Raw genomic sequence first — 25,842 nt, forward strand, 5'->3', positions numbered from 1 at the left:
TATAATAGTCTTAGTGAAAAATCCATGTAAAAAAAGTTAATAAATGCAAAATAATAACCACAGTTGATGGAACACTCATTCCAAGTTGAATGTTGGGCAAGACATCCTAGTGTGGGTGTTAATTTGGTTTATTACAGTTAAAGGGTTTGGAAAAGGAAACAGATAAGGCTTTGGAAAGGCAAAATGGAAGTTTTGGCACAATTATTTATGAAAATAATGGAAAATAGGAGAAAATGAAGGTGAAAGGTCATAAGTTGCATGTGAGGAGGAAAATGAAGGCAAATAATGGAAAATGAAGAAATTAGAGGCCTAATTGATAAAAAAGGCTTATGAGGATCAGTTGGTACCTTTTGTTAGCTAAGTTTTGGAGCTCTCTTATTATTCTCTCTCTCTCTCTCTTTCTCACTCTTGGATACTTAGAGTTTTCTTGGAACACTTTGGCATTGGATCAAGAAAGGAAAAGAAGGTAAGAGGAAGGAAGGAGAAAGCAAGGAAGAGCAAGATCAAGAAGCTATAGCAAGATTCTTTGTAGGTATCAATTTGCATGTGTGATTTCTTTGCTAGTTTTGGTATGCATGGTATTGCATGTGGTTCTTTTGTTGTTATGGCATGTGTTTTTCTAGGTGTGACAACGTTTTTAGCCTAGCCTTGCCATTTCCAGATAGACACGGTGTGATGGGGTTTTCATGTATTGGTTGAGCTAGATTTCCAGATGGATTTGAAGCCGAGTGAGGTGGATCTATGAATGATAGAACACATGGCCTAGTAAGCCTTGAACTAGACTGTGGGTTGTGGTAAAGCCAAATTTTGTTTTTCCTTGGTTGGCATAAGAATCCTTGACCTGTGAATGGAGGGACATACGGTAAATCTTAGAGGTGGTTGCCCTTGATTAGGATTAGGAATCCTTTCCAGTGAATGACAAGATTTACGGTAAAGCCTAGAGGGTGGTGTCTCAGTTTAGGTCTTAGTGATCCCTGGATTAGACTGTGGATTGTGATAAAGCCTGGGAGACTAGGAGACAAGAAAATTCCTCACGGTGTAGGTGGAGAAATATGGTGGTATCCATGCTTGTTTTGGCCTAGTATCTGGTGGAGACCATGGTAAAGCCTGTTATTACATGTTTATTTTGTTGGCCTAGTGATCTGGGATGGATTACGGTAAAGCCTAGTTCCTATTGATGATGGTGAGGTGGTTTAGCCTTGGGATACCCTGGTTGGTTCTTTTGGTTTGAGTCCCTTCATACTTGGAATATGGCACAAGCATGAATGGATGAAGAGAGAATTCACTCAGTCATTCTATGTTCGGGTGGATTATGGTAGCCCCATCTCAAGTTGGATTTTTCATTAATTAATAAGAGGTTCTCTCCTTGATATCTTATGCATAAATGCATTGGTTTATATGTGGATTTTATGGTTGATGTATACTTGATATTTTTGTTGTTATTATGCTGGTTATAAGCAAGTTTTATGACAGTGATGATGTATGGATTTACTCATGTTTTGACTTGTAAATGAATGAAAATTGTATCTATGACCTAATAGATGTTAAAACAACTAATGATATTAGGGAACAATTCTTCTTAGTTATTCTCAGATAAGTATGAGACCCCTATACTTAAATATGTTGTTTACACCTGTAGATTACATATTTGTGATATGTTCGACGAAATGATTGTCATGGCTAGTAGGGGTATAGGCAAGCCCTTGTTCAAGTAATTTCACTTGTATCTTCATTCCCTTTTTATCTTTCTGTTCTGAAGGTGTCATTTATTTTTGGACATCGACTTGGGCTCTAGGCTTGAAAAAGTGGCTCAAATCATGGGGACACTGGCACAACACTGAGAAGAGAAGTCCCTGGATGCTGGCATACCATGCTGTTGGAGCATCCAGATTCCCCTGGACATATGCATGCCCATATCATGGGCGTGTACGAGGGTTAATTGGTCTAAAAACTCAGTGGGACGCAAAGGTTGGTTACCTGAGATGTTTGGATGGTTCCTAGGAGTCCTGTTACTTATGTGGAAGGTATGTATGATGTGTTTATGTTGATTCCACTTCCTTAAGGTCATATAGGAAATTGAGTCCCATCATAGTAGCATTTAGTCATATATTTACCCCAGTTGGTTACTTACTTAGGTAGATGTGGGAGGAGGGTGTTACAACTCCTTCTTTTGGGACTCAGACCAAAAGAACCTTACTTTCGCTCAGTCATTGGTGACTTGAAAATTAAGGCCAAGTGATATGAGAGAATCCCAACATGAACCTGCGATAGAAATTGGAAAGACCCAGAAATATGCGGAGCTCTGCTAAAGTGGTTGGGTTTGGCCAACCCTGAATAACATGTATCTTGGCTATGTCCACATACACACCCGACTCATCAATGATGTACCCCAGATATTGAACTTGAGTCATACCAAAAGTGAATTTCTCCAAATTGGCACACAATTTGTGTTGTCGTAGGGTTTGGAGGACTTGTTAGATATGGTGTATGTGCTCTTCCCAACTCTGGACAAATATCAAGATTTCATCTAGGTACACTACCACGAACGAGTTGGTGAAGGGTCACAAGATGTCTTCGATCAGTCACATGAAGGTTATGGGGGCATTTATTAACCTAAAAGGCATGACTAGCCATTCGAAAAGGGCCTCCACGAATTTGAAGGCAGTCTTCCACACATTGGAGGGTTCAATCGGTACCTGGTGATAACCAAAATTCAATTAATTTTTTTTAAATATTTCCCCCCCTTGAGCTAGTCTAGAAAGTCATCAATATGTGGAATTGGATACCTATTCTAGACAATGATATTTTTCAATTCCCAATATTCAATATAGAGCCTCTAGGTTCCATCCTTGTTATGTACCAACACGATCGAGGGTGATGAACTTGGCCCTTTCTGCAACAACTCTTGAATCTACCTCTTCATCTCATCATTCTCCAGAACATAGTGTTAGTAGATTTTCCCATTTGGTAGCAGTGAACCTGTGGTCAGATCGATGGAGTGCTTGACCTGATAGTGTAGGGGTACCCCTATGGGAAAGGTGAAGATGTCCCTTTACTCCTCCATGACCTTAGCCATCTGCTATTATCATGTGGAGGAGCCCTGTCTAGAGGATGTGGATGTGGCCACAATATTCCTCTTGTTCTGAGAGCGAATCATAAGGAAGACAAATTTTCTAGCATGGGAAAAGATATTACTGCATTGTTTAGTAGGCAAATAAAGGGCGACAAGAAATGCTACCTTTGGTATCCTGTACAATTTCTGACCCAAAGTAATAACAAAAGAATGAGGCATAGACTCATATATAATTTGACGCTTCCATAGGCATGGATGACCTAACAAAACATCACATACTTCTAGAAGGGCAACATCGCAAAATGCCTCCTCTGCAAAAGACTTGATGATATAAGGCAGTTGACACTGTTGGATGACATGGATATATCATCCTTGGTAGAGCCACTCAATGGTGTATGGATGTGGGTGCAACATTGTCTACAACTTCAATCTCTTAACGACCTCGACTGAGATTAGGTTCTTCTAGCTACCACGTCAACGATGAATTGCATCGACGAACCCTTTATCCACATTTGCGAGTCGAAGAGGTACTCCCCCTCCTTTGGATCCTTAGGTTCTGCCTTTTGGAGCTTAGTGGTGGCTATCATCATAGTGGGTTCAATGTAAATTATCTTCTTTCCTTTTTCAGTTTCCTTGTTGGCTTTCAGCTCAGATTTAGAGCATGCTCCATCTCTGAGTCTTTCAGCTCATCCACCAGAGCCTGATTCATGTGACATTCATTCGTGTTGAGTGTGGGATTTTTATGGAACTCACACCAATTTCAAGTGTCTTTCTTTGCATTCCCATTTTTCTTCGCTTGTAGCTCCAAGGATTTGTCCTAGGGGGTCGCGATGATCTAGATCTCTTCAGCTATGAGAATTATCCAATATCTTTTACTTCTGTGATGTTAGTAGGATTGCATATGAAAGAGTATGAAAAGCCACATGTGCATACTTCAAAGAAGAAGAAACATAACTATGACCATGAAATCAATGTATACAAACACATTGATAATAGAGTTCACCCAGTGTGGGTTATGTCTTTGGGCCCTGGTGTCAAGGGTCGGGAGGACACTTCATTAATGATGCAAGATGATGATGATGCACATAGTATAGTTTTTGTCATTACAAGGATGAATACCCTCAACCAGTGTGGCGTCTCTCCATAAGATGTTCTTAGGAACTCTCACTCATATGGAAAAATTCCCTCAACAAGAGCGGCATGTCTCTCCACAAGACTTTCTCCTTATAGGAACTCTCACTCAAATGGGTCCCCCTTCAGTATGAAAAGCTAATAAAATATCACAAAATGTGGCATACAAGTATCCCTCAACATAATAACAATCAGGGATCTAAACAACAAAAACATCATCTCAGCAAATGTTGGGTGCAGGAATTGCACTTAAGTAAACTCCTAAACACTTAATTATCAACCCAGGGGTTTCGTAAACTTAGAGACGAAGCATAGGCAATGCCAAGAAGTGGTATGAACTTTTCCTATTCTTAATCCTACTTCTTAAATGAAATGTTGCAGAATCAAACAAAAAACAATCTTAAAGACAATCGACACCAAAACAATTCTAGTGCTGGAATGTAAAAGAATAATTTGCGAGGAAATCAAGTAAAGGAACTTTCACACAACTAGAAGCAATCTTAAATGCTAAAATGAAATACTATGTTTATCTTCAGTATAGATGGCTAACAGTTTAACAAGTGGGCCCTTGCAAAGATCTATTTCCAATTGATATTCCTTCTACACCAAGCAACCTGTTCTTATACTATTGCAATCTGCTTGCACTAGTGCAGGTACAATACTTATGTGAAAAAGTATATTTTACCTTCTTTACTGAAGACTTATGTCTTTATGGAGTGGCTCTAAGCCTCAAGGCTTAGTGCACTCTGTTCCTAGACAAGAGACCAGCTCTTGAATCGAGACAAAGATTCCTTCACCAAAGTTTCCAATTTACTTTCGAAAGAGTTAAAAGATGTGTTGAAAACAATTGCAATTGCAAGCTAGATTATGTGATAAATTACACGTGAAAAATAATTCTTTAATTAATTGAACTTTGCAATGAAAGTAAACTTCATAGAGCAAAAAAAATTCGAAATAATCAAGTAGCTGTCAAAGAAATTTTCATGCATCAAATAACTTTCGACAATTCACTTATAACGTTTCTGTTCCCTTTTCTTAAGTCATAAAACGCAAGTGTAAAGTATGGTGTTTGTAATAACGTCCTTCCTTAATTCATGTAGACATTCTTAGATCCTTCAAAAGTGTAACTCTTAACATTGAGAATGATTACTTGAATTAACAATACGTTTTCTTGCAAGAATAAATGGAATTATTAGCAGGAAAAGGAACGTAACACTTGCTGTAAAGTAAATGAATAAACAAAACATTTCAACACTTAATCATGCATGAAATAAAAATTAAACACAACGTGAAGAAAACATGGCGCATTCCTTGTATTAACTTGATCAGCAAATATACATGATAGTGCGAGTCCAACCCAGAACCGATGGTGATACAAAATTAAAAAGTAAATGAAATTACAACTCAGAGATCGCTAGCTTGGCTCTACCTATGGTCTACACTATATACAGTCTCTCAGTCTTAGCCATATTCTGCTAATTACAGTCATTTCCTATTCAAGCCTTTCGGCTGAACGAACTAACAAACAACATTGCAAAACTGGTTGATGGTTATAATAAAGCACGAACTTTGCTGGTTGTAGACCATATTCTTAGAAACTATCCCTGACTATATGCTGCCAATGTCCATCCTCAGATAGTTCGCAACCGAACTATGAGTCGTGGATAAAAAATGTCTGCGTGTAATATCATGGAGATCACGGAGCAACATCGTTGGTGGAGTAGGAATTTGCCTGCACTGATCATGCTAAATAATGATTAACACTTAGTTCTTCAATTAGTTTTAGGAAAGTTAAACATCAGTTACAAGATATACTAACAGGTATGAAATCTATGTAAATTAATTAAGAAAGCACTTAATAAATCTTAATTATGAAATACAAAGTATATGTAGGAATAGATGATTATCTTGGACTAGTGCAGGAATGAGAGGGTTAAATAGAGATAAAACAGAGGTTAAGGCTTATGGGAATAGGGTAAAAATAGAGCAATTTGGGACACCAACATCCTCCCATCCCTAAGCTATTGTGTGTCCTCACACAACATTTTACCTTCTGCAAAAAATATTCAAAAATGGGTGGCCAGCTCTCAATCCTGTACTTCAATACTTATCCCTACTTTCACTACCTTTGGCTTTTTACCTTGGGCTCCTTTCAGCTGATTAGTCACCTTCTTGAGGCGTTTGTAGCACTTGGAAGCCTGATACTTCCATACTTTCACTTGCTGTTTCTGCTTCTTGACTTCTGCGAGCAGCTCTACCTCACCTTGCTTTTGCCAATTTTGCTCCTTCATGACCTGGTTCAAAGCCTCCAGGTCATGAACTTGTTGCTCTAATTCCACTATTCGATTGTTGAGGTAGAGGGTAGAGGGCTCTGTGCTCAGATCCTCTAGTGTAAATACCTTCTTTGCAAAGAGTCAAGGCAAGTCCCGTCATTGTCTAGATTAAGACGGTCCAACGTTTTCATTATGACATCGCCAAAAGTTTCTGTGCCTGGGGTTTCCTTATCATCGAGGGTTTTGAAGCCCTCCATAGCCTTCGTGCCAAGGGTTTCAGTACCTTATGCACTTAACTCCGCATTGTTTCTAATGCCCCATCCTTCCAGTTCTTTAGAGGATTCAGTACCTTGTTCATTTAAACCAACAGGGGCTTCAGTACCCTGTTCATCAAAAATATTGAGGGTTTCGATATCCTGTTCATCGAAATTGTTGAGGGTCTCCATGTGTTGTGCCTCATCATCCTTGTGACCCTCTGCCTGAACTTCTCCTGCACTCGGTTTCATCTTCTTCTTTCTTAATCTATGAACAAGGGTAGGCAACAGTATATCATATTCCTTTTCCATGTTTTCTTCGTTTACCACGGTGTGGGCTGCTGCATCTGCAAGCACTAAAAGGTTATGGTCTTTAGGCGAAACCTAAGGTGATTCATCAATCACAATTAGAGAGCTTGACTGATACTCATTTGTCCCTAGAGAGACAATATTCTTCCCTGTCGAGGTTCTGATTTTTCTTTTCTTTGTCGAGCGTGGAGTGTCTTTGACATACTTCTTTTCTACTTGCACCGGCATGCTTTTACCCTTTTTCTTGGCATGGCACAATGTCTTTACCTTCCTTTTCTTGCTTGTACTCATGCCAGTAGACTTCCCTGCACTCCTCGCCCAAAACTCCTTCAGAATTCCTTCTAGGTCACTCCCTTCTCTTCCAACACTTTCTTGACGAGGATTGTGATAAGCCCATGATGATATAGCTTATATGCGACTTGGCTTGTGTTCCCACTTTGCACACCTTTTGCCATTTTCTCGAGACTTCGGAGCAGGTAGTCAGGAAAATTAATAATTCTCCCCGACTCAAAGTGCAACAATAACCTCATATGGTACACAAACGTTAATGTGTAATGTCCCTCGCAGGTCAAACATTTCTGTAGTACGTACAGGAGGTCTCACCATTTTCCAAGCATGGTGCTCTGCGGAAGCCCTTTCTTCCAATTAACTTTGAGCTTTCTGTCACTCACAAACCAATGCCATCATTTCTTTTCAAGCCGCTCCTTTTTGAACCACTACTCCCTTGTAGTTGGCAAGCCTGTAGCTCATGCAATGGACTTCTCCGTGACTTCGAATTCTAATGAGCCGACCCTAGCTCGATCTCCTTCAAACGTCTTCACAAAATCCAGCACCACGGCCATGTTGAAGCCATCGAACTTCTACAAAAATGGAACGAATACGGATTCTTGCAATAGTGCAAGACTGCTCCAGTATTCCGCAGTCTGTTATATCTCCTTCAAGGACAATGGCTCATTCCTTATGGGTGCCATGTTCAAATTTGCCATAATTCCTTGTCACAACCTCAAAAGGATTTTAGTGAGTGATACACACAGTTGTTGAGAATCTTATGTTGGAGGTCCATCCATCCTTCGTCTTTTCAGTCCCATCCAACCGATCATGTTTAATGATAAAAGAACGACTCCTCAATTCAGATGCAAATTCGTATCATCCTGCTATGGGTGAGTAATAATTATTGGATGTGGTGGAGGCTTATGCGGAGGTGGTGTAATGGTCATAATGATCAAGTTAGGAGGTAAGACAATGATGAACAAGTGATGGTAGATTGTTTCAAAGGGAGTGAGTTATGAGTTTTTCAGACAACCTGTACTATCCCACAGTCTATCTCATAATTCAATTAAGACATATTTCAATACCCATTAAAAAAAATAAGATTTCAGAACCCAATATATCTTGTACTTTAAAAATTTTCCTAAGTAAATAAATGATAAAACAAAGTATCAATTAAAATATATAATTCTATGATATATAAGTGTAGGAATCACTCATGTGCAAAGTAATAAAATTCCATAAACATTCTCCATAAGACGCTCATGTACTATGTGAAGTTTGTTTTACACTTTCTTCCACAGTTCGTTGCACTCTTGCACTGATCCTACTTGCACTGCATCATGCTTGCACTGACTTCTTGCACTATGCATCTTGCACCAATGATTTTACCAAAATAACAATTCTAATAGAACACAATTCTATCGTTGGAATTTTTTTTCCTCAATATACAAGAAAAGTTTTATTTGCCATCCTTTGGTGTTTCATGAGCATGCCTTCTGGATTGACTGCATCAAATTCTACAATCAATTTATGAGGGAATAAAGAAGTGGGAAAGGGCTGATTTTCAGAATGTGAAGGAACATTACTGCATGGATTCCAAGAACAATATCACCAAGGGGGATAAAAGAGAATGGGATGTGGAATTTTTTTAGGGGAAACAGAGGGATTTTACGAGATCAGGTAAGGGTAGTTTTCATTAGAAGAAAGAGGAGGGTAATTCATTGGGTATTTATAAAAATAAAAATAGTGGGAATTACGAAATAGGAAAATAGAAGAAAGGAAGAATTTTATTTTCAAGGTCTGCCTTCACTGGTGCCGGAAAAAGTAATTGCAACAGGAATTAAATGTTTGCTTGGATAAAAATTTCAATGCTAGTTACCCCAAACTTGGGTAAGCGCTGGGTTCCTTGAACCTGCTTCTTCCTGGTGGTAGCCAACATATCTAAAAATCAAGTAACATTTCATTGTTATTGAAATTTCGATCTTCCTGCCAGCATGTTGGTTTTCAGGTTGATGCTTCTGCAATCATGTCAATTAATTGATTTTCATAATTACAGGATTTTTTTTGTCATTTTTTGTTTGTTTGTCATTTTTTTCTTTTATTATTATTTTTTTCTAATGAAGGAAAGAAAGAATCAAATCTTCAACAAGTTGGTGTTACCACCTACCAACTCATTTTTAGATTGCTATTGGACTTGCTACATAAAATATCCTTTAGTAAGGGGCTGAAAATATACCTTCAATCTATGCCCATTTACCAGGAACACAGAATTCCATCCATCAATAGTTTTAATCTCTACCACTCCATTTTCAAACACTTTGACCACCTCATAGGGTCTCATCCAACGTGTATGGAATTTCCCTTTAAAATATTTGAATCTAGAATCGTAAAGGAGCACCCAATCACCTGGTTGGAATTGCTTCTTCTAGATGGACTTGTCATGCCACTTCTTGAGCTGTTGTCAAATCAAGATGTTCTGTTGAACAACATCCCTTCGGAATTCATCTAACTCATTCAACTATAGAAGATGCTGTTGTTGTGCTTTAGAGAGATCTAGCCCCAATTGGACTGCAGTCCTGAAAGTCTTGATCTGGAATTCTATTGGCAAGAGGACTTGTTTCCCGTACACCAGCTCATATGGTGTGTGTCCTGTGTTGTTCCTCCAAGTGGTTCGATATGCCCACAATGGTTCCGATAATCTGTCAGCCTAATCCTTTCTGTGAATATTTACTGTCTTTGTGAGGATGGACTCAATCACCTTGTTCGTGGACTCCACCTGATCATTTGCTTGAGGGTGATATGGTGTAGATTTCCTGTGTCGTATTTTGTACTGCTCCATCACACCCTGTACTAGATTAGAAATAAATTGCGGTCCATTGTCAGAAACAATTCCTCTAGGCACACCAAATCTAGTAAAGATTTCGATAAAGAAAATCAACAACAACTCTTTCAGTAGCAAAAGAAACAACTTTAGCTTCTACCCATTTTGTAAAAATATCTGTACAAACCAAAATATGCTTTTTATTTAATGATGTTGGATTTATTTTTCCTACAAAATCAATGGCCCATTTCTCAAAAGGCTCAATCATAACCTGAGGACATAAAGGAATTTCATTGGTTTGATTAGGTTGGCCAATTCGTTGACAGCTATCACATCACTTGACATGCTGTTTGGAATCCTTAAACAAGGAGGGCCAACTCGTAACACTTTGTATGCATTCCACTTATTGGTGAAGTGATCCCTGCAAGGTTCATCATGGGCAGATTTTAAAATATCAAACACTTATTCCTCTCTTACACATCTACAGATAATGAGATCTGCTCCGATGTAAAAGAGGTCTCCTTGAATCTAGGAATATGCAGCACTTTTCTGTATGATATTTCGCTTTTCAAGAGCAGATAAGTGAGGTGGTAATTTTCCAATGACTAAATAGTTAGCTATGTTAGCAAACCGTGGGGATTTTTTTGACACAGCAAAAAGGTGTTCGTAAGGAAAATCATCATCAAAAGGAATTGCTTCACCAGGATTATTTAATGTTGAAAGATAATTTGCTACTACATTAGATTTTCCTAGTCTATCAATAATCATAATATTAAATTCCTGTAACAATAATAACCCCTAGTCACTCTACTACTAGTTAATGGTTTATTCATCAAATATCTTATTGTGGAATGGTTAGTATGCACAAAGACTTCATATCATGTAATATAATGTCTGAATTTATTAATGGAAAAAATTACAACTAAAAACTCTTTCTTAGTAACCGTATAATTTAGTTTAGTGGGTGACAAGTTTTTACTAATGAAATAAATAGCATAAGATTGTTTGTCTTCTTCTTGTCCTAAAGCTGTGCCAATAGCAGTATCTGAGGCATCAGAGGAAATATGAAATGGTAGGGACCAGTTTGGTCCTCTCAAAACTGGTGCCTGGACTAGTTTTTCCTTCAATGTCTTAAAGGACTGTTGGCAAGCTGTGGACCAAGAAAACTCACTATCTTTGGCCAAAAGTCGAAAAAGGGGGTTAGCTATCCTTGAGAAATTCGCAATGATCTCCTATAGTAGCCCGCATGTCCTAGAAACCCTCTCACTTCCCTTTGAGTTTTGGGTATAGAAAGACTCAAAATAATTTCTATTTTTGTAGGGTCAATCTAGATACCTTTGTCAAAAATAAGATGGCCAAGAACCACCCATGCCTTGCACATTAATCTACAATTTTTATCACTCAAGGCGAGATGAGCTTCTTGGCAAAGAAGAAGCACTTTTTCTAGCTTCTTGAGGGCTTCCTGAAATGAATTACCAAACACAAAAAAGTCATCCATATAGATTTCCACACACTCAAGGTCAGCAAAAATGGCTAAGGCCACCCTTTGAAAGGTAGTAGGGGCATTACATATCCCAAAGGGAAGCACTCGGTAAGCAAATGTACCCCATGGACATGTAAAAGTGGTTTTGTCTTGATCCTCAGGTGCAATCTGTATCTGGTTATACCCACTAAAGCCATCTAGAAAAGAGAAGTACTTCTTACCAGCAAGGGTATGAAGTACCTGATCAATGAAAGGAAGGGGGGAGTAATCTTTGAGAGTGGATTTGTTCAATTCTCTGTAGTCAATAAAAATGTGCCATATCCCATCTTTTTTCGGGACTAAGACCAATGGAGAGACCCACTGGCTGTTGGAAATAGGATAAACAAAATCAACATCTAATAGTTTGTGTAATTCTTCCTTTACAACATCTCTTAGAGTTAGGTTCATTCTCCTTTGGGGTTGTCAGACAGGTCGGGTTCCATCCTGAATATAGATATGGTGGGTACATGTTTCAAGAGGGATGTCTTTCATATCTTCATAGCCCCATGCAAAGGCATCAAGATGGTTTCACAACAAATTCACGAATTGCTCTTGCTGGGAAGAATCCAAGTCTGAACTGATATGCAAGGATTTACCTAGACTAATCTCAATAAGAGTGGTATCAAGCTCAAGAGTACATAGAGGTGTCTCTAGATATGGTGGCGAGTGAGGTAGAGAGTCATATCTTTCTTGAAAATCTAGACTAAAAATCTGACTCAATGACTCCAAATTAGGCATGGTGTCTAGATTGTTCAGGAAGTCTTGAATCTCACCCTCCTGCGAGAACTCATCATTCTGATGTATCAAGGAAACAGGTTGAGTCTCCTCATCACTATTGTAGTCTAACCATAAAGTGTATCGGAGCTCCTGAATGGATCTATCGGGTGGATACAAGGTGACCTTCTTACTAGAATCTCCATGGGAAATATACATGTCACCAGAACAACATCCAATATAAGCATCGGCCATAGCAAGCCATGGTCGTCCCAAGATCAAGGGATGTCCTCCCACAAGGTTCTTTGGTTGAAGCACAATGAAGTCTACGGGACATTCCAAAGAGTCTAGAGAAACGACCAAATCATCAAACACCCCTTCTAACTTGATTTTAGATCTGTTTGCTAGTTCAAGCATAGTGGGAGTAGGACGAATATGTACCAATCCAAGTTGATCCATGGTTTTCTTGGTAATAACATTAATGTCTGCCCCTAGGTCTATAAGTACATTGGAGACAAGGACATCACCTATCTGAAGAGAGACAACAGGGTTTCCGGGGTTAGTATATTTCTTGATGTGCATAACCCCGTCATTAACTCTGTTGCTCTACTAACAAATTGAATGGTTTAAGGTTCTAATCTTCTCCTTCCTGGCTTCTTGAGATAGAGTTCTCTAATGATTTTTATGCAAATGGGGATCTGTTTAATAGCTTGGAGCAAAGGTACCTTTATGAAAAGGTTCCTAAGCTTAGAAGCCAAGCTAGACCCAAGAATGGGGTCTTTCTTCTCCACAACTAACCTCTCTGGAGAGGGAGGTTGGTTGGAAGAAGATGGAAAAGGATCAGAAGGTATGGGGATAGGCTAGATGGTGTCATTTTTTCCAAGATGGTCAGGAGTTTCCTCCTCACCTTTCTCGTTGATAATCACCATAGGTTGATTTTGATTTTTTGAGGTTACTATCTTCCCCGATCTCAATTGGGGGTCATTAACTCCAACTAGCATGGATTGATATCTGGATGAGGAAAGCGAGTTCATATAATGGATAATTTGTACTGATTTGTTATTAGGTTTGGGTAAAGGTTGGGCAGGTAGTTGAGAAGGTCGAAACAGTGGAGGTAAAGGCAACAGTGGCACTGACTGAATCATTTGAGGAAATGGTGGTTGTGGCATTGGGTAAGGTGCATATGTAGGATGATATGACTGCATAGGTGCGAGATAGGAATGGTGTGAATGATATGAATGGTTTGGCCCTCTCCATCCTTGTTGCAAAGATTGGGAGGGTTGTACATAATCATATTGGTTCCGATGTTGCCAATGTTGAGAGTTACTATTGTTAGGATAGGAATATGAATGTGCATTATAACCAAAAAAATGCGGTGGAGGTTTAGAAGCCATACCTGCACTTACCTGAGGCTAGTTTGTTCATGCTCCCATAGCATGTAGTGATCCGGCTTCAAGTTGTCCACCTTCAAGTACATCTTTCAGCCCAGGTATGGAGGGACATTTTTCCATGGCATGCTCCTTTGTACAAATTTCACATTTATTAGTTTCTTTAATATCGAGAGGACATTCTCTTAAAAGATGGTTTCTTCTACATTTTGGACAAAAAATAGACAATGACTCTTGTTCCTCTACAAGTTTTTGCTGAAACTTAAAAGAGTCTATTTGATTACTAACATTATTTCAATTTTCATATTAACCATTTTGTTTTCTAATCTAATAATCATAGCATCAATAGATTCGGTTTTCTTCTTTCTATTCCGAATTCCTTTACTGGATCTATATTGGTTCCTCGAGAATTTCTTGCACAAGTCACATATTTGATCAAAATATTTTTGAGCAATATCCCCTTGTCATAACAAATTTAGATTATTACTAGCATCGTCAGCAAGCCCCCGTAAGAAAAAGGTTCTAATGGTACTTAGATCAAATTTGTGCTTTGACCTTTGGAGGATGTATAGGAATCTCTCCAGGTAGTCCTCTAGAGTCTCATCATCATTTTGCACAATAGTAAAGATTTCATCTTGAATATCTCTGGTCTTATAATATTCGTAATATTTTGACAAGAACACTCTCTTCATTTTTTCCCAAGAAGATATAGTGTTTCCTCCTAGTCCCATGAACCAGCAAAGTGTTGTGTCCTTGAGAGTTGTAGGAAACAACTTTAATTTCTGGGCATCAGATGAATAATCATAACTTCTACATAGAATATCAAACTCAAATAGAAAAGAGTCTGGATCTTCATGTACCTTACCATAGAAATGAGGAATAGTTTATGGTGAAATATTTTTTATTTGTACTTGTGTATCCGGATCCACAATTGGGAATCCAAAATTGGACTGTTCATCATTTACTTGATTTTCACCAGTTCCTTCTGCATGGTCTTCTTGATCTGCCATTGTTTTTCTTCCATGTGAACCGCTCTCAATAGGTTGAGAAGACTGACTATGGGTTCTAATAGTCCCCTTCTTCCCCTTTGTGGTTTGTGTCAGACTTGGACCACTGTTGCCAGAGCCCAAGTGGACAGTTTCTGCGTGATGAGTCTGGGTTTGTTTAGACATTTTTCCTGCAAAAGAAGGCCCAATATGAGATTTGGTTTTGGATTTATTAGTATTTCTTTGGCCCCTATTGGTCTTTGGTCTCCTACCTCTTTTAGGCATTCATTTCAAAAAATGACAAAACAAAATTCCAATAAAAATGTTGCAACTTAAAAATCACTAGACACCTATAAATTCCTTCAAGAAAATAGAAGCACACTGCAGAAAAAAAATAATAGCAGACTTACCCCTATTGCAAAAAACGAAAAATCCTTACCAATTCAAATTGCCTCCCCGACAACGGCGCCAAAATGTTGGGTGCAGGAATTACACTTAAGCAAACTCCTCAACACTTAATTGTCAACCTAGGGGTTTTGTAAACTTAGAGATGAAGCACATGCAATGCCAGAAGTGGTATGAACTTTTCCTATTCCTAATCCTACTTCTTAAATGAAATGTTGCTAAATCAGACAAAAACAATATTAAACACAATCGACACCAAAGCAATTCTAGTGTTGGAATGTAAAAGAATAATTTGCGAGGAAATCAAGCAAATGAACCTTCACACAATTGGAAGCAATATTAAATGTTGAAATGAAATACTATGTTTATCTTCAGTATAGGTGGCTAACAGTTTAACAAGTGGGCTCTTGCAAAGATCTATTTCCCAATTGATCTTCCTTCTACACCAAGCAACCTGTTCTTGTACTATTGTAATCTGCTTGCACTAGTGCAGGTACAATACTTATGTGAAAAAGTATATTTTACCTTCTTTACTGAAGACTTATGTCTTTATGGAGGTGCTCTAAGCCTCAAGGCTTAGAGAACTCTGTTCCTGTGACCAGAGACCAGCTCCTGCACCGAGATAGAGCTTCCTTCACCAAAGTTTTCAATTTATTTTCGAAAGAATTAAAAGACGTATTGAAAAGAATTGCAATTGCAAGCTATATTCTGAGATAAATTACACATGAAAAAGAATGCTTTAATTAATTGAACTTTGCAATGAAGGTAAACTTCATAAAGCAAAAACAGTTCGAAATAATCAAGCAGCAGTCAAAGTAATTTTCATGCATCAAATAACTTTCGACAATTCACTTATAACATTTCTGTTCTTTTTTCTTAATTCATAAAACACAATTGTAAAGTAGGGTGTTTGTAATAACATCCTTCCTTAATTCATGTAGGAATTATTAGATCCTTCAGAAGTATAACTCTTAACATTTAGAATGATTACTTGAGTTAACAATATGTTTGCTTGAAAGAATAAATGAAATTATTAGCAGGAAAAGGTACGTAACACTTGCTGTAAAGTAAATGAATAAATCAGAGTGCAGGAAACTACATGCACTAGTACATGAAGAATCTTCCTACATGACCCGAGTGGAAGCAAACTAAGATAAAAATTGCAGGAAAAGGATTGAAGGAAGGAAATTACAGGAAAGTAATTGCAGGAAAGAAATTGCAAGAAAGAAATAAACTTAATTAACTTCCAAACTACGGATCCGTTCACACTTGACTATGAAATGAATTTAACTCAGAACTTCTGAAATAAACATAAGAGCAATCCAAGCCACACAACTGCAAATGAATAAATGTTCACACATGCTTTTTAAATGGCGAAAGCACAAGGGTAAACGAGCTAGGTTGGTTGGGCCCTAGCCAACTAGCGCGTTTCTCGTTTAAGAAACAAAACGGTTCAACACTTAATCACACATGAAATAAAAATTAAACATGATGTGAAGAAAACATGGCACATTCCTTGTATTAACTTGATCAACAAATATACATGATAGTGCGTGTCTAGCCCAGAACTGAGGGTGATACAAAATTACAAAGTAAATGAAATTACAACTCAGAGATCACTAGCTTGGCTCTACCTATTGTCTACATTATATACAGTCTCACGGCCTTAGCCATACTTTGCTAATTACAGTCATTTCCTATTCAAGACTTTCGACCGAATGGACTAACAAACAACATTGAAAAACCGACTAATGGTTATAATAAAGCACAAAATTTGCTAGCCGTAGACCATATTCTTTGCAAGTATCCCTGACTATACGCCACCAATTTCCATCCTCAGATATTCCGCAACTGAACTAGGAATAGTGGATCAAAAACACCCGCGTGGATATCACGGAGATCACGGAGCAATATCATTGGTGGTGCAGGAATCTGCGTGCACTGATCATGCTAAATAATGATTAACACTTAGTTTTCAATTACTTTTATGAAATTTAAACATAAGTTACAAGAGATACTAAAAGGTATGAAATATATGTAAAGTAATTAATAAAGCACTTAATAAATCTTTATTATGAAATACAAAGTATATGTACGAATAAATGATTATCTTGGACTAGTGCAGGAATGAGAGGGTTAAATAAAGATAAAATAGAGGTTAAGGCTTATGGGAATAGGGTAAAAATAGAGAAATTTGGGACACCAACAACAAATAAGAAGAAAAACATGACATAACTACATCATATACCTCCACTTTCAGGGGTGGCCTAAAAATTCAAAGCTCAAATGATGAAACATACATCACTACTAAGTTCGTGGTGCAAAATCAAGTCAAACGACTATAAAATTTTCCCCTTTTTGACACCATCAAATTATGGACCCTTGGGAATCTTGAAGATTCCCCTAAAGATTCCTTCTTGAAGATGGCTAAAAGATATGTTGCTTGGATGAATATTTTGAGCACACCATTGTGCTCCCTGTGAAATTTTGTGAAAAATGAGTATAAAGTCGACATCATTCTGTCTTGGTCAAAATCTGTCTCCAAGGGAATCTTTTAGATTCCAAGAGATTCTCTAAAGATTCCTTGTTGTTGGACACCTACATTTTTGCTACTCAGATGGGGAAATAGATAGCACAGGTGCACTCCTGGTGAGAAAATGTACAAAATTGAATATTAACTTGTCAAATTCTGACACTGGTATCTCTGGCCCTCTAAGGGAATATTTTCGGCATCATTTGATTCTCCTCACTCATGGTCCACTTCTCCACCTGGGCAAGGTTTTTTCGCTCCTCCAGTGACCTCCCTTTGACTAAATATTTTGGGTTCATATATAAGTTAATGGGTGGAATTAACAATAACAAGGTTGTTGGCCCATTGGTAAAGACACTCATATTGGTGTGGCTTGGTCGGGAATTCCAACAATCCCGTCCACGACCACCCAAGTTGGATATGCATAAATTTGATGGTTCTAACCCAGCAGCATGGGTAGCACAAATGGAGCAGTATTTCAATCTGAATTACATCTTAGATAATGAGACTCAGCTTATGGTAGGGAGCATGTACTTGGACAATGAAATATGGCAATGGTGGCAATGGCATCAATGTTGCAATGGAAGGCCCTTGACTTGGGACACCTTCAAAAAAGCTCTTATAGAGCGCTTTGACCATGACTCTGATTTTTTGGGTCATCTCACTAAGCTCCTACAGACTAGCACGGTGGATGAATATATTACAGCCTTTGAAGCCTTAGCTTTCAGCACTATGGGTCTCCAAGATGAGTTCTACATGGAATGTTTTATCAGTGGTCTTAAAGAGGCCATACAAGCTCACGTCTGACTGCACCACCCTCCCACATGGTCGGAGGCTTGCAAGGTAGCTCGTAAAGTTGAACGTGCATTAGCGGCCCAGTCCAATCACCCAAATTTCACCACCAAGGGTCGCCCCCCACAGGCTCACAACACTACTCAAACAGTTAAGGTTGAAAAGGTGTCACCTGCAGAAATGGCAGAAAGATGAAAGAAGGGATTATGTTACTACTGTGATGAAAAATACTCCCCTAGTCATAAATGCAAGGATCCCAAATTCTTTCAAATTGATGCCACTGATCACAGCTCATCGGAGGAAGCCCCACCACTTGAGGAACCTGAGGACGAAGAAGAGGACAACCAGAAGGACAATGTGCCTGATGAACCAGTTATTTTGCTGCATGCTTTGGCAGGGATTTCTTCACCTCAAACTCTCAAAATCAGAGGTTTTATTAAGCATCGCCCAATAGTCCTAATTGATAGTGGAAGTACACATAATTTTATCCATCAAAAAATCGCGGAAGTAGTGCATTGTTTTGTATGAGTAGTTTCTAACTTCCAAGTCCAAATTGCGGATGGGGGGACAATGAAATGTGATAGCCGCTGTGAAAATGTCAAACTTCAAATGGGTGATTATAAGTTGAAGACCCACATGTTTGCCATACACATGGGAGGGTGCGACATTGTCCTCGGTGCTGAATGGCTTTGCACACTTGGGCCAATCACAATGGATTTCCAGGAGTTATATATGAGCTTTAAGTAGAACGACTACACACATACCCTCCGCGGACTCCAGGTGGGAGCTCCCTCTGTCATCAGCTCACATAGGATGGAAAAATTGTTAAAAAGGGCCATCATGGAGTTATAGCTCAATTTAATGCCATCCAAGCCGTCGAACTCAATTCTCTTCCATTCATCTTGAGATGCAACAGATTTTAAATAACCATCTGCCAGTCTTTGACAAGCCTCATGAGCTTCCACCCTCAAGAGGGGAACATGATCATAGCATCACTTTGGTCCTAGGGGCCCAACCACCAAATGTGCGCCCATATAGATATCTGTTTGCCCAAAATAATGAAATAGAAAAAATAATCATGGAACTTTTGGAAGCAGGCGTCATTCGTCCCAGCATTAGTCCTTATTCATCACCAGTGGTCATGGTACTCTAGAAAGATGGGGAATGGAATATGTGTCCAGACTTCAGGGCCCTCAATAAGTTGACAGTCAAAGATAAATTTTCCATCCCGGTTGTTGATGATTTGCTGGATGAACTAAATGGGGCTCAATTCTTCACTAAGCTGGATCTTCGCTCAGGCTACCACCAAATTCGCATGAAAGAAGTCGACATTCCAAAGACTGCTTTCAGAACTCATGAAGGCCATTATGAGTTCCTGGTCATGCCATTCGGTCTTTGTAATGCCCCATCTACTTTTTAGAGCCTTATGAACCACCTCGTCAAACCATATCTTAGAAAAATTTTCCTTGTTTTCTTCGATGACATCCTCATCTACAGTTGCACTTGGGCCGCACATCTTCAGCATATAGATCTTCTCTTGCAACTGCTCTGCAAGAATAAATTATTTGTTAAGATGTCCAAGTGTTCTTTTGGCATGGAAGAAGCTGAGTATTTGGGCCACATTGTGGGGCGTGAAGGTGTCAAGGTGGACCCCAAAAAGATCCAGGCAATGCAGGATTGGCCTCAACCTAAGACCTTGAAGAGCCTGAGAGGATTTTTGGGTCTCATGGGCTACTATTGAAAATTTGTCCGTAATTACGATCGCATTGCGAAGCCCCTCACTCAACTCCTCAAGAAAAATTTATTCCTCTGGAATGATGAAGCACAACAGGCCTTTACAGCTCTAAAAAATGCCATGTGTTCCACTCCAGTCTTAGCACTACCCGACTTCACCAAATCTTTTGTCATTGAATGTGATGCTTCCGGTACAGGTATTGGGGCGGTCTTAATGCAGGAAGGTTGACCCTTGGCCTTCGCAAGCCAACAACTAAGTGGGAAGAATCTGGGACAATCTACCTATGAGAAGGAAATGACGGCCATTTTACATGTAGTAGATACCTAGCGACATTACTTATAGGGGTGACGTTTCCAAATCTGCATAGACCATCACAGTCTTAAATATTTTTTGGAGCAACGCCTATCCTCACCACAAAAAAATAAATGGCTCACCAAAATGCTAGGATATGATTATGAGACCATTTACAAGAAAGGGCGCGAAAATATTATAGCAGATGCAGTATCTCGCCAATTTGAGGAGGAAAGTACCCTGCTCGCAATTTCCCTTCCCATTCCAGAATGGATTGAAGAGGCTCGCAGGGAATGGTTTTCACATCTTGGGCTCTCCTAACTCATTACTTAATTGCAAGCGGATCCAAATTCCACCAAGGGCTACTCGTGGCAGGATGAGATTCTTCGCTACAAGGACAGAGTCATAATATCACCAACATCCACCCTCAAAAGCCGCATTTTGGTGGAGTTGCACTCATCCCCCACTACAGGACATTCAGGTTTTCAGAAGACGTATGCTCGCACTAGAAGATCATTTTTTTGGACAGGCATGAAAATGGACATTCTTACTTTTGTAGCGGAATGCGATGTCTGTCAGTGCCACAAAGGTGAGACAGTCAAAGCACTAGGCACATTACAACCATTGCCCATCCCAACATCAATATGGACAGAGGTTTCTATGGATTTCATTACAGGTCTTCCAAAGTCAGGAAACAAGTCAGTCATCATGGTGGTTGTGGACCGACTTTCTAAGTATGCTCATTTTTGCGCCCTACCGCACCCTTTTACACCGACTTTGGTCACTCAATCTTTCATGGATCTGATCTTCAAATTGCATGGCATGCCCACTTCTATTGTGTCGGATCGTGACCCGATCTTCACCAGTAATTTTTGGCAAGAACTCTTCAGGCTACAAGGTACCCAAGTAAAACTCATTGCTTCCTATCATCCACAAATAGATGGTCAAACTAAAGCAGTCAACAAATGTCTGGAAACCTACCTTAGGTGTTTCACTTCAGAAAAGCAACATCTTTAGGTACAATGGTTACCTCTAGCTGAATGGTGGTATAACACCAACTATCATGCCACCACCAAAGTGACTCCCTATGAAGTAGTTTATGGTCAACTCCCTCCTTCCCCTACTTCTTATATCAAGGGATGCTCAAAGGTGCAAGCAGTGGATCAACTCCTACAGAACCACACAACCATGCTTGCCCATCTTAGAGAGAATCTTCATCAAGCTCAAAACCGCATGAAGCAATAGGTAGATCAGCATCACTCAAAACGCCAATTTCAAGAGGGGGATCAGGTCTTTTTGAGGTTGCAACCATAAAAGAAAACATCACTCAAAGTCAAGGGTTGTCAAAAACTATCTCCAAAATTCTACGGACTGTATCGAGTACTTCAGCACATTGGAGAAGTGGCCTACAAGCTAGCTTTGCCACCCACTGCAAAAATCCATCCAGTTTTCTATGTCTCAAGCCTCAAGAAAGTGATTGGGAACAATTGTAGAATTAAAACCAGTCTACCTGAATTGGATGAAGAAGGGTCAATCTGGCTCCAACCTGAATAGGTCCTAGACACACGAGAATGGCACCTGTGTGGCCACATGATCAAGGAAGTCCTCGTTAAGTGGAAAGACACCTCTCTGGAATATGCAACCTGGGAACCAGCCACTATTCTTCAACAGTTTCTGCAGCTTCAGCCTTGAGGACAAGGCTATTCTTAATGGGGAGGGCATGTTAGGGTCCCACCCTAACCCCCTTATTTATGTAGTAGGATCGAGTCATAGTTATAGTTAAGTAAAGAGTCAACAAAGCCCATATTAATAATTGTAAGTGGTTAAACTGCAATTAATGACGGGACCATAGTTAGTTGCAAATGGGCCATGGTATTAGATAGATGGTATTAATAAGAACCATGGTATTGCATGTATGAGTCATATATAAAGGATAGAGACTCCCTGCGAGGAGCATCGTGTCTTATTTTGTAATTGAGCTCTGCTCTATTGGAGGTTGCCCCCTCGAAGAGGCAAGTGAACATCGCTCTCTGAATAATAAAATACCTGCTATTATTTCTCATTGTTCTATGTTTTGGGCATATTTCTGCGCATATTTGGTATTCTTCTATTGTCTTGCAGGTTAAGAGCATAACAGAGGCCATGACAAGCTACCATATCTAGAAAACCATATTTTATTCAACAAAGTGAACCAACAAGAATGTGGTGGATTTGCTTGTTCAACACCTTCACCTGTTGGTTTTTGCACAGGCGCTTTGTCCTTGCAACATTGTTCTGGGTGGAGCCTCCAACATGTGGATCTTTGATGACCACCTGTGTTGCAATGGATGCAAATAGTATTCTTCCTCGAGACCTACTTTACCTACTTCCTTACCTAGTGTGGAGAAGACCTTTAACTCCTCATCCTCTTTCATGCTGCCATTCTCTTCCTGCACTCAACAAACACATGGTTTTGTAAACCGAAAAAACTACATGATTTTCTATGCCATGATTTCTATTCATCATTAACATTCTTGTAGTCAAAATTAACTTTAGAATATTGACACTGTTTATACCTCTCTTGACTGTCTCTAATGTAACAATGGTGGTGAGAGCTTGCCTTAGATCTTCCTCAGCATTGTGCACTGTCATAGGAGGATTGTGATGTGTTATAATCATCCTCTTTCCTTGAAAATTTCAACAATTTCTTGGAAGCTTTTGATACCTTGGAGTACTCCCCTTTAGTATATCCAAAACTTTGCAAATCGAGGTCTTTGAAGCACCTCCAATGGCTGAGTCATTCCTTCGCCATTAACACCAAGTCCTCCTCCTTTCTACCTCATATTGGTGAGGAGTTTCATGCCAGTTCCTAAAATGAGCACCTCCAGGTTTCCAACAATAATAATTTCATGTGAAAATGAAATTGAAGAATGATCAACACTGTTTGCCTCAACTATCGATTCTAAAACAGGTGATGATGGCTTCGCTAAGCCTTCGTTGCGCTTCAATTTTCCCAAGGCTTATTCTATGGATTGTAACTGAAGCTGAAATCTCTTCTTCTCCTCTTTTTATTCTCATAGGAGTCTCCTCAATTCAAAATTATCTTCTTTAAGGCTCATACTACTCTCCTCATCTGAGTGATGAGAAGACAATGAAGAAGATGAATGAACACTTGAGGGGGTAGATGAAGAATCATCCTCTGCTCTTTTTTTCTCTTGTTCCTCTCTTGTCATCTTCTCCTCATAAGCTACATACATTATTTCTACCATTTTTGACATCATATAGAAGGCCTCACACATATCTTTGTCATCTTCCATCTTCTTTCTTGTTACAGGTTCAATCGTTCACACTCACAATTCACATCAACGAGAAGACCGCTCTGATACCAAACTTGATCTGGATCTCTTCAGCTACTGGAATCATCCAAGATCTTTTACTTCTATGATGTTAGTAGAATTTCATATGAAAGAGTATGAAAATCCACATGTGCATACTTCAAAGAAGAATAAACGTAATTATGACCATCAAATCAAAGTATACAAACACATTGATAACGAAGTTCACCCAATGTGGGTTACATCTCCGAGCCTTGGTGTCAAGAGTGGGGAGGTTACTTCATTAATGATGCAAGATGATGATGATGTACATATTATATTCTTTGTCATTACAAGGATGAATACTCTCAACTACAGTGGTGTATCTCTTGGCGAGATGTTCTTAGGAACTCTCACTCATATGGGAAAATTCCCTCAACTAGAGTGGCATGTCTCTCCATGAGACATTCTCCCTATATGAACTGTCACTCAAATGGTTCTTCCTTTAGTATGAAAAGCTAATAAAATCTCACAAAATGTGGCATAAAAGTATCCCTCAACATAATAGCAATCAAGGATCTCAACAACAAAAACATCGTCTCAGCAAATCAGAAGAAAAGCATGACATAACTGCATCATATACCTCCACTTTCGAGGATGGCCACAAAATGAAAAGCTTAGCTGAAGAAATTGACATCACTACTGAATTTGTGGCATGAAATCATGTCAAACGACTATAAAATTTTCCCCTTTCTGACACCGTCAAATTCTGGACCCTTAGGAATCTTGAAGATTCCCCAAAGATTTCTTCCTAAAGATGGTTGTTTTGGGTTGTGTTATAATCTTTCCATGACTAGCCCATGTAGTTAACCACAGGGTTAGAGGGGGGGCAAAACCCCCCCTTCGTTGTGCCTATTGTGTAGCGGGGGGGTCACAGGGGGTTTGAGGGGTGTAGGTAACCCCCCTCTATGGAGTCCAGGGCAGTGCCCCAGAAAATTTTGTTTTCTGGATCCTATGTTAGGTTGGGTGGACCTACCTATGGTTTTGTGCATGATTTTCGCACATGGTTTTGGACGTGATGGTTTTCGGTCCATGGTATTGGATTCTTCGACATGTATAAATATGTATTGTAACATTGAAAGGAATAGAATGAAAAAATCAAGTTGGTAGTCCCGGTTTTGGGAGCCAGGGGAAAATATTTGTGTATATGTGTTTTATGTGTTATGCTCTCACATTGTTTATTTTTTGTGTTTTAGAATTGATATGCAGGTAATTTATGTACGGGGTTAAAACCTACATTTGATATCAGAGTTGTTTTGGCTTCAAGGGAACGCCTTTGTTGTTGAGGGGTTTTGCTCAGGCCTGTGGTAGACCATGTTCAGTGGGAGATCTGCGAGATCGATTCTGGTGGTGAAAGAAGATGGCGAGTAGTGGAGAGATAGAGATCGAGAAATTTAATGGTCAAAGTTTTGAGTTATGGAAACTCAAGATGGAGGATCTATTGGTGGATAAAGATCAACTGATTGCGGTAGATCTGGGTACTAAACAAATTGGAGTGTTCGATGAAGAATGGAAGAAGTTGGATCGGAAGGCAAAGAGCACAATACGATTGTGTGTCTCATATTCAGTATTTTTGAATGTATCAAGGGAAGCTACAGTGAAGGCTTTGTGGGACAAGTTAGGGACTTTGTACGAATCTAAGTCTCTGGTGAATTAACTGTTCCTATGGAAAAAGTTGTATAACTTGAGGATGAAAGATGGAGACTCAGTGATAGAGCATCTAAACGAATTTAATAATGTGGTAAGTTAGTTATTATCTATTGATATTAAAATTTAAGATGAAGATAAGTGCATCAGTTTGTTTTGTTCTTTACCAGATTCGTCGGATAGTCTGGTTATTACAATAGGTAGCAATGCAACTACCTTGTAGTTTGATGAAATAGTCTCATCCTTGCTGACGGAGGAGATGAGACGGAAAAATATGGAGAGCCAAAATGGTGATGCCTTTTCTGTATGAGGACGGTCCCAGAACCAAAACAAAAATAAGTCATTGAG

Source organism: Pinus tabuliformis, chromosome 3_2 (assembly GCF_031772625.1).
Source record: "Pinus tabuliformis cultivar Carrire ecotype Pingquan chromosome 3_2, CPIR1, whole genome shotgun sequence".
Taxonomy (NCBI): domain Eukaryota; kingdom Viridiplantae; phylum Streptophyta; class Pinopsida; order Pinales; family Pinaceae; genus Pinus; species Pinus tabuliformis.